Here is a 19,814-nt window from a genome sequence, read left to right on the forward strand (position 1 = left end):
AAAGCTGGGGACATAAACATCGAGGATAAAAGAGACCTTGAATATATTGCATGTTGGATCACAGATATCCTTCGAGGAGATGCCAAAGTGTTCCAGCCAGCCAGCTTGTTCACCCTGAGTCTAAGGAGGTAAGTGTCCTTAGCCATTGACAGATAGATTTATCTAAACCCTCATGTTGTAGGCACAGCCTTAGAATCTATGGACACATCATTAACTTTTATCCAGTCTTCCAGTTAAAAGGAAGACATGACAAGGGCTGAAATTCTCCGACCTCGCCCTTGGCTGGGATTCTCCGATCTTGCTCTCAGCTGGGATTCTCCGACCTCACCCATGGCTGGGATTCTCCAGCCTCGCCCGTGGCTGGGATTCTCCAACCTCGCCCATGGCTAGGGTTCTCCAGCCTCGCCTGTGGCTGGGATTCTCCGACCTCGCCCGCGGCTGGGGTTCTCCAGCCTCGCCCACAGCTGGGGTTTTCCGACCTCGTCCCACGGCTGGGATTCTCCAGCCTCGCCTGTGGCTGGGATTCTCCAGCCTTGCCTATGGCTGGGATTCTCCAGCCTCACCCGTGGCTGGGATTCTCCAGCCTCACCCGTGGCTGGGATTCTCCAATCTCGCCCATGGCTGGGATTCTCCAGCCTCGCCCGTGGCTGGGATTCTCCAACCTCACCCGTGGCTGGGATTCTCCAACCTCGCCGTGGCTGGGATTCTCCGTTCGTGTTCTCAGCTGGGATTCTTCAACCTCACCCGTGGCCTGGATTCTCCGGTCCTGTTGCAGTGAATGGAGTTTTGGCTGAGTGCCAACTTTTCCATTCTCGCTGGCAACGATGATCGGAAAATGACATCAGAGAATTCCAGCCAGGATTTTACGTTTTAAAACTTTGGGCTCAATCATCCCGTTTGCACTCTAAGTGCTCTCGCCAGCGGGGAAACCAAAGTGTTTCCTGCTGGCGTCAGCAGTGCCTGTCAGGTGGGATTCTCCCACCTTAAGCATTTAAAAACATTCACAATGTGGTGCCTTTGTTCCTCAACAGCAATGTTTGCAAACTTTCTGCCTTTGATTGATGGGTTGAATCAATTGCCCACTAGCCATGAGGTTTCAGTTCCTCTTTTCCAGCCACAGTGTTTACAAAGCAATTGAGCTGCATTCAACCAAGAAGGGAAAAACAAACACAGCTCCTGGCTTGTGGGTAAATGATCCAATCTGTCAATCAAAGCACTTCGAAGGAACCAGACACCAGATGCTACTTCGCCAAACCTCTGTTCACAGCAGCGACATTGGAGACTCCCAGCCGTAGGCGAGGTTGAAGAATCCGACCCCTTTATTCTCCCAGACTCAATCAAAGAGATTCTTAGCTGTGAAGAGTGAATTTCTGTTCCTTTTCTTTTGCGACCTGCTCATTTTTCACCTGGACCTATCTCTCCCAGTGAGGGCTTTTGCTGGTGCTTCCCTTCATGGTGATCCTTCCAATCTTGTTTCAAATGATCTTTTTTGATCTTTTCATAAGATCATAAGAAATAAGGGCAGGAATACACCATTTTGTCTCTCAGACCTGCTTTAGCATTGGATTTTTGATTTATTCATGGGCCATGGGTGTCACTGGCTGACTGGCATTCATTGCCCATCCTTAGTTGCCCTTGAGAAAGTGGTGGTGAGCTGCCTTCTTGAATCGCAGCAGTCCATGCGCTGTGGGTTGATCCGCAATGCTGTTAGGGTTCACTTCTTTGTTGAGACTTTATAGTGATTGATACAACTGAGTGGCTTGCTAGGCCATTTCAGGGGGCAGTTGAGAGTCAACCACATTGCTGTGGCTCTGGAGTCACATGTAGGCCAGACCAGGTAAGGACGGCAGATTTCCTCCCTAAAAGTGCATTAGTGAACCAGATGGGTTTTTCCGACAATCAACAATGGTTTCATGGTCATCAGTAGACTCTTAATTCCAGATATTTTTTATTGAATTCAAATTCCACCATCTGCCATGGCGGGATTCGAACCCAGGTCCCCAGAAAATTAGTTGGGTTTCTGGATTAATATTTGAGCGATAATACTACGGGGCCATCGCCTCCTCAATAAAGATCATGACTGATCTGATCGTGGCCTTAAAACCACTTTCCTCCCTGTTTCCCATAATCTGCACATCAGTGGACTGTGGGAGGAAACCGGAGCACCCAGAGGAAACCCACGCAGACACGGAGAGAACATGCAGACTCCACACAAATGGTGAAAGAAGGAAGGCGTCTAAAATAAGCAGGCACCCAACAATCTGTCTAATTCAGTCTGGAATACATTTCATGACTGAGCTGCCGCTACTCTCTGTGAAAGTAAATTCCAAAGATTAGCGATCATTTGACAGAAGAAATTTCTCCGAAACTCCATCTTAAGTGGGAACACCTCATATTGAGGTTGTGCACTCAGTTCTGGATTTTCTCATGAGAGGAAACATCCTCTCAGCATCCACCATGTCGAGCCCCCTCAGAATATTACTTCCTTCTTTTCCTCAGTCAGCTCTTATCTTTAGTTCAGCCTTTTGACATTTGTTGCATTTGCTTCCGCTCCTTTACACCATATCTATCTTGTTAATTATTTTCTGCACAGATGTTATCTTCACCTTTTTCTCCCTTCACACTAAGCTGATCCTGTTTGGCTTTCATTTTCACAGCTTTTTTAAAACTTATTTTCATATTTTAAATATACAATTACTTCCTGATTGAATCACATTGGGTGGGATTTTACAGCCTCGCTCGGGCGAGACCGGAAATTCCCGCCCGAGGTCAACGGAGATTTCCGTTGTCGGACCCTCGCCCGCACCGGTTCCGTGGTGGGCGAGGTGGTAGATTTCTGGCCATTGCTTCTCTTTCTCACTCCAAAGGCAGCGTTCCCTCATTGCTGTGTCAGACCTCTCAATCTCTTTTTCAGTTCTAAAATTTAGCTTGCTGATATTTCCAAAGACATGTTTGCTGGGTCAACAATTGATGCTGGATACCCTCACATCTTGCAGGAAGAGCACACTGCAATTTCCCTCCCTGTGGAGATTATTAGTTTTTGTTAGTTTGTTCTACCTCAATGTTTATGTTGCATATAATGCTACCATTTTGTTTCTTTTTCCCGCACCTAATTACCAATCAGTAAATTCCACTTCCAGAAGCCCATACCCCCATTCCGTCCCCACCTCACTCCGTCAGCAACTCACTCTGTAATATGCTCCCAGGTGCCTGCTTATGTTAGTAGACGCCTTCCTTCTTTCATCATATGTGTGGAGTCTGCATGTTCTCCCCGTGTCTGCATGGGTTTCCTCAGGGTGCTCCGGTTTCCACTCACAGTCCAGTGATGTGCAGGTTAGGTCGATTGGCCATGTTAAATTGTCCTTTAGTGTCCAAAGATATGTAGGTTAGGGGGATCAGCAGAGGAGATTCATCGGGCTACGGGGGTAAGGCCTGGGCAGATGCTCTGTTGGAGACTCAATGGGCCAATTGGCCTCCTTCTGCACTGTAGGAATTCTGTCCTATGATATACTAAGAGCTGGTTGATTGTTTTCCTGCTGTATAAAACCTTAAGGTTTTCTTGTCTTGATTCGGTTCTGACGTGGTGAAGAATGAATGTGCTGCTTGCTTTGGGATCCGAAGATGCAGGCTGGTTGCCAGATATGTTTTGTTGTCATGAGAAATGGCAACCTCACGCAAGTTAACTCCAGCTGTTCTTTATTCTATTGGGCCCTGCATCTGTGTATCCACTAATTAGTGAGCTTGCAGATTTCAAATCTAAAGATTGCAATCAGATTCCGGATGTTCAGAGAGCCTGTGGCCAGCTTCAAGTTTCTGCAAACCATAATGCAAGTTTATTGTCTGTTCCCTCGTGCCAACTCTAGAAGAGGACACAGTCATTGGCTCTTGGGCGATCTCTGACGTTGGGACTGTTGTAAACTCCAGGAAAGTTGCCATGTGCTCCATTGATATCTGCACCAAGAGGAAAAGCTTTTCTTGTGTGACTGCAAATAATGGCTACAGACTTTATGGTCAAATCTGATACTTCCTGCGCATCCAGGAGGACACAGCTCAAAACCTGCCTCTTGGCATGATTATCCCCAAACATTCCTATTTTCAGCTATGAAGCTGCAGCCTGGGTCCCATATAGCAAAGGACAGCTGTCTATGTAGCTCCCACTATAGGGAACTGGCTCATCCTGACCCACACTATGACTGTCACCAACTTTTACAGATGCACATAGAAAGCATTCTTTCTGGATGTATCACAGCTTGGTATGGCTCTGGCCCTGAACAAGACCGCAAGGAACTACAAAGGGTTGTGAACGTAGCCCAGTCCATCACACAAACCAGCCTCCCATCCACTGACCTCATCTACACTTCCCTCTGCCTTGGAAAAACAACCAGCATATGGGCAGCACGGTGGCAGAGTGGTTAGCACTGCTGCCTCACTGTGCCAGGGACCTGGGTTCGTTTCCCAGCTTGAGTCACTGCCTGTGCGGAGTCTGCATGTTCTCCCCGTGCCTGTGTGGGTTTCTTCCCGATGCTCCAGTTTCCTCCCACAGTCCAAAAGACGTGCTGATCAGGTGGATTGGCCATGCTTAATTCTCCCTAAGTGTAACCAAACAGGTGCTGGAGTGTGGCGACTAGGGGATTTTCACAGTAACTTTATCGCAGTGTTAATGTAAGCCTACTTGTGACACTAATAAAGAAACTTTAAAAACATAATCAAGGACCCCACGCACCCTGGACATACTCTCTTCCACCTTCTTCGATCGGGGAAAAGATATGAAAGTCTTACCGGCTCAAGAACAGCTTCTTCCCTGCTGCCATCAGACTTTTGAACGGACCTAACTTATATTAAGCTGATCCTTCTCTACACCCGAGCTATGACTGTAACATTTAACTGTAAGTACACTTGGGGATTTTCACAGTAACTTAATTGCAGTGTTAATGTAAGCCTACTTGTGACACTAATAAATAAACTTTAAACGCTAGCTTTGACTATAACACTACATTCTGCACCCTCTCCTTTCCTTCTCCCCTATGTACTCTATGAATGGTGTGTTTTATCTGTATAGCACGCAAGAAACAATACCTTTCACTGTATCCCAATACATGTGACAATAATAAATCAAATCAAATTAAAGTTGCCCATATCCAGCTCCTTTGTGCTCTGTTAATCACCCACATTTACATTAAGTACATCTGTGTTATATGCTCTGTTTGTGAACAGAATTCCCACTCACCTGAAGAAGGGGCTTGCAGCTCCGAAAGCTTGTGTGGCTTTTGCTACCAAATAAACCTGTTGGACTTTAACCTGGTGTTGTTAAACTTCTTACTGTGTTTACCCCAGTCCAACGCCGGCATCTCCACATCATGACTACCATGGAAGGCCATAACCAGAGGTGATCAATATAATGTAGTCACCAAGAAATCCAATAGGGAATTCAGAAGACATTACCAAAGAATGGTAAGAATGTGAACCTTTCTATCATATGGAGTGGCTGAAGCAAATAGCACAGATGCACGTAAGGGGAAACTTGACAAACATTTCAGAGTACAGAGATTGGATGGTCATGAGAGTAGAATTAAATGAGGATAGAAGGAAGCTCGAATGGAGCATAAACACCAGCTTGCAGATTTCAAATCTAAAGATTGCAATCAAACACCAGAAAGTTCAGAGAGCCTGTGGCCTCCAGCTTCAAGTTTCTGCAAACCATAATGCAAGTTTATTGTCTGTTCCCTCGTGCCTTCAAAGTGCCAACTCGAGGAGAGGAGGCATTCATTGGCTCTTGGGCGATCTCTGACATTGGGTCTGTCGTAAACTCCAGGAAAGTTGCCATGTGCCCCAGTGATATCTGCACCAAGAAGAAAAGCTTTCCTTGTGTGGCTGCAAATAATGGCTACAGAAGTTATGGTCAAATCTCTCACTTCCTGCGCATCTAGGAGGACTGAGCTCCTTCTAGATGGACCAAATGGCCTGTCTCTGTGCCATATATCCTACAGTATCTCCCAGAGTGAAAATATCTGACCTGATGCGTGGGAATAAGAAACCAAGTACTGTTCAATTTTCCACAGGAATTGGCGCTCGACTCATCGCTCGACAGTTCCAATGCGCCACAGCGAAAAACCGCACCGACCTCCTCAGAAGACAAACACGGGACACGGTGGACAGAGTACCCTTCGTCGTCCAGTACTTCCCGGGGCGGAGAAGCTATGGCATCTCCTCTGGAGCCTTCAACATTTCATTGATGAAGACGAACATCTCACCAAGGCCATCCCCACACCCCCACTTCTTGCCTTCAAACAACCGCACAACCTCAAACAGACCATTGTCCGCAGCAAACTACCCAGCCTTCAGGAGAACAGTGACCACAACACCACACAACCCTGCCACAGCAACCTCTGCAAGACGTGCCGGATCATCGACACGGATGCCATCATCTCATGTGAGAACACCATCTACCAGGTACACAGTACCTGCTCTTGCAACTCGGCCAACGTTGTCTACCTGATACGCTGCAGGAAAGGATGTCCCGAGGCATGGTACATTGGGGAAACCATGCAGACGCTACGACAATGAATGAATGAACACCGCTCGACAATCACCAGGCAAGACTGTTCTCTTCCTGTGGGGGAGCACTTCAGCGGTCACGGGCATTCGGCCTCTGACCTTCGGGTAAGCGTTCTCCAAGGTGGCCTTCATGACACATGACAGCGCAGAGTCGCTGAGCAGAAACTGATAGCCAAGTTCCGCACACATGAGGACGGCCTAAACCGGGATCTTGGGTTCATGTCACACTATCGGTAACCCCCACAGCTTGCCTCCTGGACTTGCAGAATCTCACTGGCTGTCCTGTCTGGAGACAATACACATTTCTTTAACCTGTGCCTAATGTTCCCTCCACTCACATTATCTGGAATTTAAGACTTGATTAGCTGTAAAGATTCGCATTCTAATCAGTATTCTGTAACTTGACTTTGTGTCACTGTGTGCCTTGTTTGTGAGCAAATATCCACTCCATCTGACGAAGGGGCAGTGCTCCGAAAGCTAATGGCATTTGCTACCAAATAAACCTGTTGGACTTTAACCGGGTGTTGTTAAAACTCTTACTGTGTTCACCCCAGTCCAACGCCGGCATCTCCACATCATGACTAGTAAAGAATTTCACAGGTGCAACAAACTGAAAACATCAAGTTGCTGAAAACATTCATTTTCTTCGATGCTTTTGGTGACACCACATTATGTAACTGTAATACTTTAAACACTGACAAATGAGAGCATGTGCTCACTAATAATGAAGTAGTTTGAGATGTACTCCAAACGTAAGTGTGATTTATGAAGGCACCAACTTTTCTAGTGTGAAAAATCACAGGAGAAACCATTAATCAGTATGCGACTGTGCTAAGAGCGATGATTAAGGCTGGTGAATGTGTTGACTGACAGAATCACTACCAAAGTCCACTGTAGTTGATGCGTAGGGCAGAGTATGTGATGTAGCATCATTGTGACAGGAGAACTCACAAATCTATTAGCCGGGTATTTATGCCCATAGGTAAACTCTTCAGTTTGGCAACCATTTCGGTACGACCTTTGAAACTGACAAACGATGTTGTTAATCAACTGAGTGTTGTGACTAGAATATTGTATACCCTATAGTAACACCAACTCTGATAAACACAGCAGAGGAAAAGGAAAAGCAGCAAACTTATTGAGTTGATGACTGCAAACCTGGGTTCAATTCCAGCCTCAGGTCACAGTCTGTGTGGAGTTTGCACTTTCTCCCCATGTCTGTGTCGGTTTCCTCCCACAGTTCAGAGATGTGGGGCGGCACGGTAGCACAGTGGTTAGCACTGCTGCTTCACAGCTCCAGGGACCTGGGTTCGATTCCCGGCTTGGGTCACTCACTGTCTGTGTGGAGTTTGCACATTCTCCTCGTGTCTGCGTGGGTTTCCTCCGGGTGCTCCGGTTTCCTCCCACAGTCCAAAGATGTGCGGGTTAGGTTGATTGGCCGTGCTAAAAAAAATTGCCCTTAGTGTCCTGGGATGCATAGGTTAGAGGGATTAGTGGGTAAAATATATGGGGGTAGGGCCTGGGTGGGATTGTGGTCGGTGCAGACTCGATGGGCCGAATGGCCTCTTTCTGTACTGTAGGGTTTCTATGATTCTATGATTCCATGATTCTATGTGTTGGTTAGGTTGATTGGCCATGCTAAATTGACCCTAGTGTCAGGGGTACTAGCAGGATAAATGAGGGTTACGGGAATAGGGCCTTGGTGGGATTGTGGTTGATACAGAAGTGATGGGCCGAATGGCCTCATTCTGTACTGGTAGGGATTTTATGATTTGAAGCTAATCATGACAGGAGCTCTCGATGCATGTGCAAGAAGGGTTGCTTTGACCTGCTGGCAAACTTAAGGTAGGAATGGAGTAAAGTGGAAGGGTTTTTTATTCCTCGCTTTGTATGGTAGGAACAGGATGGTTATTGAAAACACATTTGGATCCAACAATTGGACAAGGAAAGGACATTCTGGATGTGACCAAGCTCTCCGCACTGGCACCTCATCTTCTACACAATTGTGCGTCACCTTTGCAATGTTAGTGTAAAGACTGCTGTGCGGCGAATCGCTGTTGGACCATTCAGAAAATTATATTTTTGGAGAAACCCTTGGTTGTGATGCCGAAGATACTGCAGAGTAACAGCCAATCAGCGAAGGTGATTTAATGTTGAATGGTTGAAGAATGATTCTGTGCAAGAAAATCAGAGAAATCTTGTCAAACTCTGATACAAAACTGGATAAAACTGAAATGGAATGTATGGATCTTGTTTTAAGGAGAATGCAAAATCCACCTGAATCTTGCATCGAAAGCAAGATCGATGGTGAGAAGATGATTCAGTGGATTTGCAAAGGTATTCCAACAGGCATCATATGAACCATCATTTATGGGTGTCAGGGTGGCTGAGTGGTCTAAGGTGCCAGACTCAAGAAGTGAAGTCCTTCCACGATAAGCTGGGTGTTCTGGTCTCCAACTGGAGGCGTGGGTTCGAATCTCACTCCTGACACACATCTTGGTGTGGCATAGTGACACAGTGGTCAGCACAGCTGATTCACAGCACCATGGTCCTGGGTTTGAATCCCGGCTTGGGTCACTATCTGTGCGGCGAATCGCTGTTGGACCATTCAGTAAATTATATTTGCACATTCTCCCTGTGTCTGCATGGGTTTCCTCTGGGTGCTCCGGTTTCCTCCCACAGTCCAAGGATGTATGGTTTAGGTGGATTGACCATGCTAAATTGCCCCTTAGTGTCAGGAGGGCTAGCCAGGGTAAATGAATGGGGTTATGGGGATAGGGCCTGCGTGTTCGGTGCAGACTTAAAAGGCCGAATGGCCTTCTTCTGCACTGGAGGATTCTATGTTTCTGTGAAACTATTCTGCACAGAAATAAAAGCTACCTAAAGTCCACATCACAATATTATTAGTATTAGTGACGAGCAGGCAAGAACAGATATTATGTTAACAAGAAAAATAAGTCTAAGGAGGTGTTTAACAGTGTGTCTGTTTCTGAAGCGGAATGGGCCTACAGCTCACAAGTCGCTATTGTGAACATTTTGGATGCTCTGCGGACCATTGGAAAAGTAGGGTCCACTGTCAGGTCTTTGGAGAATGGAAAAGCACTGCCTACTCTGAAGACAGGAGAAGGTCCACAGCACCTAAAGCATTCAAAGATCATCAAGAAACAGAGAACAAAGACAATATTTGTTCTCACAGGAACTAATTGGGCAGTTCACTTCTTTTATTGACTCATGGACTGTGATCATTGTGGCAGGAACAGCATTTATTGCACATGCCTGACTGCCCTTGAGAAGGTGGTTCGGAGCCACCTTCTTGAAATGGTGCTGTCGTAGAGTCATAGAGGTTTACAGCATGGAAACAGGCCCTTTGGCTCAACTTGTCCATGCCGCTCCTTTTTTTAACCCCTAAGCTAGTCCCAATTGCCCGTGTTTGGCCCATATCCCTCTATACCTATCTTACCCATGTAACCGTCTGAACGCTTTTTAAAAGACAAATTGTATCCGCCTCTACTACTACCTCTGTCAGCTTGTTCCAGACACTCACCACCCTCTGTGTGAAAAAGTTGCCACTCTAGACCCTTTTGTATCTCTCCCCTCTCACCTTAAACCTATGCCCTCTAGTTTTAGACTCACCTACCTTTGGGAAAAGATATTGACTATCTAGCTGATCTATGCCCCTCATTATTTTATAGACCTCTGTAAGATCACCCCTAAGCCTCCTGCACTCCAGAGAAAAAAGTCCCAGTCTATCCAGCCTCTCCTTATAACTCAAACCATCAAGTCCCGGAAGCATCCTCGTAAATCTTTTCTGCACTCTTTCCAGTTTAATAATATCCTTTCTATAATAGGGTGACCAAAACTGTACACAGTATTCCAAGTGTGGCCTTACCAATGTCTTGTGCAATTTCAACAAGATATCCCAACTCCTGTATTCAATATTCTGACCAATGAAACCAAGCATGCTAACTGCCTTCTTCGTCACTCTGTGCACCTGTGCCTCCACTTTCAAGGAGCTATGAACATGTACGCCTAGATCTTTTTGTTCTGTAACTCTCCCCAACGCCCTACCATTAACTGAGTAAGTCCTGCCCTGGTTCAATCAACCAAAATGCATCACCTCGCATTTATCCAAATTAAACTCCAACTACCATTCGGCAGCCCACTGGCCCAGTTGATCAAGATCCCGTTGCAATCCTAGATAACCTTTTTCACTGTCCACTATGCCACCAATCTTGGTGTTATCTGCAAACTTACTAACCATGCCTACTAAATTCTCATCCAAATCATTAATATAAATGATAAATAACAGTGAACCCAGCACCAATCCCTGAGGCACACCGCTGGTCCCAGGCCTCCAGTTTGAAAAACAACTCTCTACAACCACCCTCTGGCTTCTGTCAAGAAGCCAATTTTGTATCCATTTAGATACCTCACCCTGAATCCCGTGTGATTTAACCTGATGCAACAACCTACCATGCGGTACCTTGTCAAAGGCCTTGCTAAAGTCCATGTAGACAACATCAACTGCACTGCCCTCATCTACCTTCTTGGTTACCCCTTCAAAAAACTCAATCAAATTTGTGAGACACAGAAAGCTATGCTGACTGTCCCTAATCAGTCCTTGTGCCTCCAAATGCCTGTAGATCCTGTCTCTCAAAATACCTTCCAACAACTTACCCATTACAGATGTGAGGCTCACTGGCCTGTAGTTCCCAGGCTTTCCCCTGCAGCCCTTCTTAAACAAAGGCACAACATTGACCATCCTCCAATCTTCGGCACCTCACTTGTGACAGTCTTTGTGTTGTTGGCACGCCCACAGTGCTGTTAGGGAGGGAGTTCTAAGTTTTTGACCCAATGACGATGAACGAATAGCGATATATTTCCAAGACACAAAGCGTGTGGAATTTGAGGATGACGTTCTTCCCGTGTTGTCCTTATTCTTCAAACTGTTAGATATAGTGGGTTTTGAAGGTTCTGTCAAAGGAGCCTTGTCAAGTTTCTGCAGTGAATCTTGCAGATGGTATTCACTGTTGTCACTGTGCACTGGTGGTGGAGGGAGTGAACGTTTAATATTGTGGATCTGAGGCCGATCATTGGGCTGGTTAGTCCTGAGCTTCTCGAGTGTTGTTGGAGTTGCATTAACCCAGGCAAGTGAGGAGCATTCCGACAGGTTCCTGACATGTGCCTTGTGGATGATGGCTTTAGGAATCATCTGGTCCCACCAATGGTGCAACCCCCATCGTGGGGTTCCCGGCAGCATGGAATGGAATCAATGGGAAATCCCATTGACAACAGCTGGACTGGAAGATCCCACCATTGGCAAACGGCGTGCCACCTCCCACCATTGGAAGCATCCCATGGGGAGGCCAGAAACACCCCCCACACCACACCCCCAAACCCCCCCCCCCCACCCCCCCCCCCGCCCCCCCGGCCCCCCCACCACACCCCCACCACATTATTTATATTATTGGTCCAGTTTCTGATGACTGATAACCCCAGGATGTTGATGGTGGAGATTTAGAAATGATAATGTTGACTATTTTGGGGAGCTGGTTATATTCTTCTTAATGGAGATATTAATTGCCTGACACTAATGTGAATGTTACTTCTATTTGGTATATAAGATTCTCATGCAGATTCTTTTTGATCGTCAGTGCCTGAATATAATGGATAGGAGAATTCCTGATTGTACTGCAGTTTGAAGGCTAATCCAAGGACCAGGACATGATCTGTATTGTGTGTCAAATTAAGGAGAAGTGCAGGGAACAATATCAAGACCCACGTGTGGATCTTCCTGTCCCGCCGGCCGGTGGGATTTACCCAGTACTGTCCAAATTAGTGGTCTTTTGACTGGCTCGTGGCATCCGCCATGGTGACTTCTGCTGCAGGGGGGGGCCAGAAAGTCCCGGCCATTTACTCGACCAAAGCTTTTAACATTGTCAGTCAGCCTGGACTTGCGAGTTTTAAGAGAAAATTTGGTTGTCCAAAGCAATTTTTCCAGTTCTGAAGCAGCTCCATGATGGGACATGTGGCACATTGCATACTGACAGCACTCTGCCTGAGCTTTTCCCAGTGGGAAGCAAGACCGTGTGCTGGGACCTGTTCTATGTTCATTCTTTTGTGTAGCTCTGTTGCAGTATGGAATGAGGGATTTTCAGGTAAGAATTGTGATGTGAACCCGCACACCAGAAATATTGTTTGATTCGTCAAGATGGCAAGCACATCGACTATCCACTGAGCAAATCTATTGAGAAATCATCAAAGAATTTGGATGTTAGGAAGACTACACTCCTGTGCTGCTGTATAATGATAATTGAGAAATGGTGAGAGAGAAGGCAAGAAAAATTAAAATTTGAATAAAAATGTTATTTTCGTAGCTCAGGATACGATGTCTGAGATTAAAGTATGGAGCTGGATTGTGTCCATTTAATCATGCGATAATTACATGGACCATAAAAGTACCAAAGGGCGGCACGGTGGCACAGTGGTTAGCACTGCTGTCTCACAGTGCCGGGGACTTGGGTTTAATTCCGATCTCGGGTCAGTGTCTGTGTGGACTTTGCATGTTCTCCCCGTGACTGTGTGGGTTTCCTCCGGCTGCTCCGCTTTCCTCCCACACTCCAAAGATGTGCAGGTTAGGGGGACTGACCATGCTGAGTTGCCCCCTAGTGTCCCAAGATGTGTAGGTTAGGGGGATTAGTGGGGTAAATGCATGGGGTTATGGGGACAGCGCGGGATGCTCTCAGAGAGTCAGTGTAGACTTGATGGGCCAAATGCCTCCTTCTGCACTGTCGGAATTATATGGATTCTGTGATACCAACAAGGAGTTTTTGTGGTATCAATAAAGCGTGTTATTTAAATATAATTACTAAATCAGAGGAGCCAAGGAGGAATGGGCTCTTTCATCCAAAAGCTTTGACAAAGGGTCAACTGGACTCGAAACATCAGCCCTTTTCTCTCCTTACAGATGCTGCCAGACCTGCTGAGATTTTCCAGCATTTTCTCTTTTGGTTTCAGATTCCAGCATCCACAGTAATTTGCTTTTATCTTATGGGCTCTTTAATAATTGGCTAATCAGGAAGCAGGTAAAGAGTCCATTCCAACAACTTCATTATCATCCGCAGGCCACTCACCAACAGAGGAGAGGATTTAAGAACAAATCCATCACTGAATGAAATTCCTGGGTGAATTCCAGCACTGAATGAAATGTCAGGGATAGAAAATTCCATTAATCAGATTAAATATCAAAAGATGTATAGATACATGATAGAAAGCCTACTTCAAGGAAATGATAAATATTTCAGATTATTAGTACCGTATGTAAATCCAAAAATTCAAGGGAACCGCAATAAGCATTCCTTCTTTGGCTCAGTGTCCAACTGTTTTTTTCCCTGACGCTGTTAAATGCCTTAAGACGTTTCTTTATGTTAAAAGCACCGCAGTGGGTATTCTATCATTGCAGTGTCAGTTGGCAGAACACTTTGGCCGTGCACCCGGGAAGTGCAGCTGCAGGCTCAGACCGCTTTGTGGGACATGCTTCGTTTAGATAGACCCAGTGAGCGACCCAGCCCCAAACACCAATCCTGATGCAACTGGCCAGGCGGTCTTGGGCTGGCAATTAAAGCGGCAGCTAGTTGGTTGTTCGGTATTGAGGAAAGTCCTGGGGTCACTGGAGGCACAGCAGATGGAGGTGGTGGGGGTGGGAGTTGGGAGGGGAATGTGGGGAGTGGGGGGGGGGGGGGGGGCGGCTGTTGATGGAATGATGGGGAGGAGGTGAGGTGTGGCGCAGGGAGAGGGGTGTCCACTTTTTTTGCCTCACCCAGATTATCTTGCGGGACATGCTGGAACTCTCCATATGTGGAGCATATGTGTGGAGTTCCCACGTAATATCTACATAACAATCCCCCATTTCAATTGATCCATGAGGCTAATGCTTGATCCAAGTGGGTATCAATTAAACCAACAGTGGGAAGTAATGGAGGAGGTGGCGGAAGGGGGGTGGGGGACTTGTGGGTTGGGAGGTGGTGTGGACGTAGGGGTTGTGGGTTGCAGAAAATTAGCATTAATTCTACTGCTTTGATTTTATTCCCAGTCTGGTCAGTTTTGGTTAAAATACATATTTACATGGAAGTATTAATAGATCACAATCCCTACCCTCGTCTTTTGGATGCTTACTCCTGGTAATGATTCTGCTGTGGCCATTGATATACGTATATTGTCAGGTCAACAGTAATGTGGTTGCCTCTTAACTGCCCACTGAATTGGCCTCGCAAACCCCTCAGTTGTTAAGAGGGTGGCTCACCACCACCTTTAAGAGGGCTTATGGAGGGCAATCAATGCTGGCGTTGCCAGTGACTCCAGATTATATGAATAAATTAAACATTTAGCATATTATCGAATTTGTCTTTGGTTCCTGTTCCTCCAAAAATCTTTGTGCTGGCCACTTGAGTCAAACTTCTAACTCTGCTGCAAGTTAATCAATACAGCAAGCTACTAATGCATATTCAGCCCCGCCGTTTAAATGTATTGATTTCCAGTACAATAAATTACCTCGATGGAGTCATTCTTTATCCGCCAGAGAGAAATCACATAAAAGAGAAACTTTTATGACAGAGTTGTGTCACTTCTGATTCAGTGTCTGTACCGAGACGCCACGAATAATGCTTTTATTGGATGCTATGAAAGAGAAACCCAGAAACGCTTTGAGATATCCTTGTGCCTAAACACACTATTCTTGTGAATTATTTCAAAACAAATGTGTAGACACTCCTCTGTTAAAGTAGTTCAGACTTTTAGATATGAAATGATAACTGTGTAAAAGTGCCCCTTCACTTTTCAGATGCTGTTGTATCAAACTCAGGATCATAGAATCACAGAACTCTACAGTGCAGAAGAGGCCCTTCAGCCCATCGAGTCTGCACCGATGCATGAAAGCCCCTGACCGGCCCACCTAATCCCATTTGCTAGCACTTGGCCCATAACCTTGAATGTTATAGCGTGCCAAGTACTCAACTGTTCAACTGTTCTGGCTGCCCACTGTGTGAATTTCACATAGCGTTACTTAGTTGCTGCCAAATGCTCAGGAGCCAAAGTTCAAATTCACAGGTGATTTGATTTACCATTATATGGTGCCCACTGTGAGGGCTGCAATTTTCTTCAAATGAAATCTAAAAGCAAAGTACTGCAGATGCTGGAAATCTGAAATAAAAACCACCTATCACAGCTCTATCTGCTTCACCCCCTCTTATGCAGTATAAAATCCATCACCATTCCCCCTCTCGTTAGCTCTGAAGTTAAAGAACAAAGAACAAAGAAAACTACAGCACAGAAACAGGCCCTTTGGCCCTCCAAACCTGCACCGACTTTGCTGCCCGACAAAAAATAAGTCATAAAGATTCAAAACATTGGGGGGAATTTTACCATTTTGAGTCCAAGTGCCGGATCTGGGCGTCAAATAGATCCGAGCCTGGAATCCTCTTTCCAGTGCGCCCATACGCGTTTTGCCGGCTCCGGCCCGATCCGCGCTGTGGGCGGGGCTTAGCGCTGGCGGACCAATCGGAGCTCTGAACTGCGCATGCGCACTTCGAAAAAAATCTGACAGCGCACCCGGGCGCGAAAAAAAAGCAGAAAGCGGAGAGAGCAGCTCTCTGACCATTCATCCTCTGGTTGGGGGAGATGGGGGGAGTGGGAGGGGAGGGGGTGTGACCGATCATCCCCTGGGGGGGAGGGGGGGGGCGGGGTGGGAGGGGGAGTGGGGTGGGAGGGGGGGGCGGGGTGGGAGGGGGGGGTGTGACCGATCATCCCCTGGGGGGGCGGGGGGGGGGGGGGGGGGGGTGGTGGGAGGGGAGGGAGTGTGATGTCTCATCCTCTCGTCAGGGGGGGGGGGGGGGGGTTCCGCTGCCTGTCTGCGGCCGATCCCTCCTGGCACCATCACTGGGACACTACCAGCCACAGATTACTCTTCCCTGCAGGTGCGAGAGAGCGGGAGAGATGGCTGTGGCTGGTAGTGAACCAGTGATGGTGCCAGGAGGGATCGGCTGCAGACAGGCAGCAGAACCCCCCCCCCGACCAGAGGATGAGACATCACACCTCCTCTCCTCCCCCCCGCCCGAAAACGGGCGCAAAATTTTGGTAAAATCAGGCCCATTAACTCTGTTTCGCCCTCCATAGAGGCCAACAGACCTGTTTAAAATTTATTATTGTCACAAGTAGGCTTATATTAACACTGGAATGAAGTTACTAGTTACCACACTCATTTTTTATTATTCATTCATGGGAATGGGCGTTGCTGGCCAGGTCAGCATTTATTGTCCATCCTTAGTTGCACTCGAAACTGAGTGGCTTGGAGGGTTCAACCACATTGCTGTAGCCCTGAAGTCACATGTAGGCCAGACCAGGTAAGGATGGCAGATTTCCTTCCCTAAAGGGCATTAGTGAACCAGATGGGTTTTTCCAACAATCAACAATTGTTTAATGGTCATTAGTAGATTCTTAATTACAAATATTTTTTATTGAATTCAAATTCCACCATCTGCCGTGGCGGGATTCGAACCCGGGTCCCCAGAACATTAGCTGAGTTTCTGGAATAATGATCTAGCAATAATACCAGTGGGGCCATCACCTCCCCTGAGTGATCTCTCGTGACAGCATTTAGTGATTAGTAAGAGAATCACTCAGGATGCCTGAATCTTATATGAGCATTTATGTGCAAAGTATAGTTTACCACAGTTCGCAATGACCTGGAAGCTGTGTGGTGCCAGGGAAGATTACACATCTAGAAGATCACACATCTAGAAAAATGGGCTGAAAAATGGCAAATGGAATTTAACGCAGACAAGTGTAGATATTGCACATTGGAAGGACAAACCAAAGTAGAATGTACAGTGTAAATGGTAGGACTCTGAAGAGTGCAGTTGAACAGAGGGATCTGGGAATACAGGTTCAGAATTCCCTAAAAGTGACGTCACAGGTGGATAGGGTCGTAAAGAGTGCCTTTGGTATATTGGCCTTTATAAATCGGAGTATCGAGTATAAAAGTTGGAGTGTTATGGTAAGGTTATATAAGGCATTGGTGAGGCCGAATTTGGAGTGTTGTGTACAGTTTTGGTCACCTGGTTACAGGAAGGATGTAGATAAGGTTGAAAGAGTGCAGAGAAGGTTCACAAGGATGTTGCCGGGACTTGAGAAGCTGAGTTACAGAGAGAGATTGAATAGGTTGGGACTTTATTCCCTGGAGCGTAGAAGATTGAGGGGAGATTTGATAGAGGTGTATAAGATTTTGATGGGTATAGATAGAGTGAATGCAAGCAGGCTTTTTCCGCTGAGGCTAGGGGAGAAAAAGACCAGAGGGCATGGGTTAAGGGTGAAAGGAGAAAAGTTTAAAGGGAATATTAGGGGGGGCTTCTTCACGCAGAGAGTTGTGGGAGTGTGGAATGAGCTGCCGGATAAAGTGGTAAATGCGGGGTCACTTTTAACATTTAAGAAAAACTTGGATGGGTTCATGGATGAGAGGGGTGTGGAGGGATATGGTCCAAGTGCAGGTCAGTGGGACTAGGCAAAAAATGATTCGGCACAGACAAGAAGGGCCAAAGGGCCTGTTTCTGAGCTGTAATTTTCTATGGTTCTATGTTTGTGCCAATTTTAATTTTTTCCACTGGGTGGGAAGTAGACTGGAGTGAGTTAGCTGTTACACTCCAGATGAACATCTTTTACTGCTGTATAATGGTGGACACTGAAAGTGCTGATTTGTACATTGCAAACTGTGTTCTTAGGCCGAAACCATTGGTACATCCATCAGGTATAACATTGGATAATGCAATGGGGAGTTACCTGTGGCTTACATTCTGGAAGTGATCACAGCTCATTAATATCTAAACCTGAAGTAGCTACACTTTGATCTATCCATTTACTTACATCTTTTTTTGTCATTCATTACTGAAGCTTCAAGCAGCTTTATAACATAATTTGTACCTTGTCTCCCACCTGAAAGTTTTTAACAAGAAAATTCTAATTGGACAGAACGTCTGCGTAGTGCTGTGGGCATCTTTTTTCTCTTTATGTCTCAGTGCAGCTCATGCCTCTACACCAGGGCCTCCCGCCCTACCCCACCGAGAGGGGTTGTGAGATGAAATTTTGGAGCGGCGAGCTCCGAGGAAGCAGTAGCTGCCGTGGAGTTCCGACCAAGTGTTAACAACTGTGAGGCCCCTTAAATCCAACCCTACCCTGCCTACCCCCTCAACACTCATATCTCTCTCCCCACCAACCCCGCCCCCCCCTCCAACCCCCATCCTCCACCCCCTCACACAGCATTCTCCCACCTGGCTCACACCTCTGGTGTCACGGCAACTGTTAAAGCTCAAAATGGGGTCACAGTGTGAGGCACTGCCCTACACCACAACTGCTGAGAAAGGAGTTGACCATCTGATTCCTAGACATTTGTACCCGCAGGTTTGAGGAGCTGTGTATGCAGAGAGATTGTTCTCTGCAGCCAGACCTTGAAGTCACTTCTGAGGTCCCATCTGTGTGAGATATGTGACTAATCTCCAAATCGGCGTAAAGCTGCAGGGTACATGTTGCCAGAGCTTTTCCTTCACTACAGATGGCCACTTCAGAATTGTCACATAAGCTTTGATGCATCCAGGAACTAAACCCAAACAGATATCCAATGAGGTGTTGCAGACTAAACATATGTCTTGGTCCTATAAGGAAACTGCAGCTAATGTATCCCAGATTATTGTACTCTGCTGTACTTTACACCACTTTGGCAGAGCAGGCTCGAAGGGCCGAATGGCCTACTCCTACTTCTAGTGTCTATGTTTGTTCTGGAAAGGGCTATTGACATGGACCATGAAAAACCCAGCTTGAACCAGTGACAACAGAGGACCAGACTGGAAGCTAGAATTAAGAACATAAGAGCAAAGGAACTAGGAGCAGGAGTAGGCCATTCAGCCCCTCGAGCCTGCCCCATTATTCAATATGATCATGGCTGATCTGATCTTCGCCTCAACTCCACCTTCCTACCTGCTTCTTAACTGTGTGACGCTCCTAAGTGCTCTGCCTGTGAATAAAGAAGAAAGATACGTAACTGCCTGTGGCTACGTCACAGGATGGGGATATCCCACAGCTCCTATGATGGGCCAAGTTCATGAACGGGCATCATTATTTATCTCCTTCACTTTGTTGCCTCCAGGGCCAGATTCTCCTTGTACGCAGTCAATAGTCTTAGATGAGGTGAACTCCTGACCATACTTTTCCAAAGG

General features: G+C 46.5%; 1 protein-coding gene and 1 non-coding gene across 3 annotated transcripts in view; one reads left to right on the forward strand and one right to left on the reverse strand.

The window, feature by feature from the left end:
• The window catches only part of LOC144492405 (uncharacterized), a 202,283-nt gene that overhangs the window by 32,459 nt on the left and 150,010 nt on the right, over positions 1–19,814 (reverse strand). The gene's annotated exons all lie outside the window — the stretch shown is intronic.
• trnal-caa (transfer RNA leucine (anticodon CAA)) lies at positions 8,932–9,045 on the forward strand. The gene is made up of 2 exons: positions 8,932–8,969; positions 9,000–9,045. It is a non-coding gene; the product is annotated as a tRNA-Leu (tRNA).

Source organism: Mustelus asterias, chromosome 4, assembly GCF_964213995.1.
Source record: "Mustelus asterias chromosome 4, sMusAst1.hap1.1, whole genome shotgun sequence".
Lineage (NCBI taxonomy): Eukaryota > Metazoa > Chordata > Chondrichthyes > Carcharhiniformes > Triakidae > Mustelus > Mustelus asterias.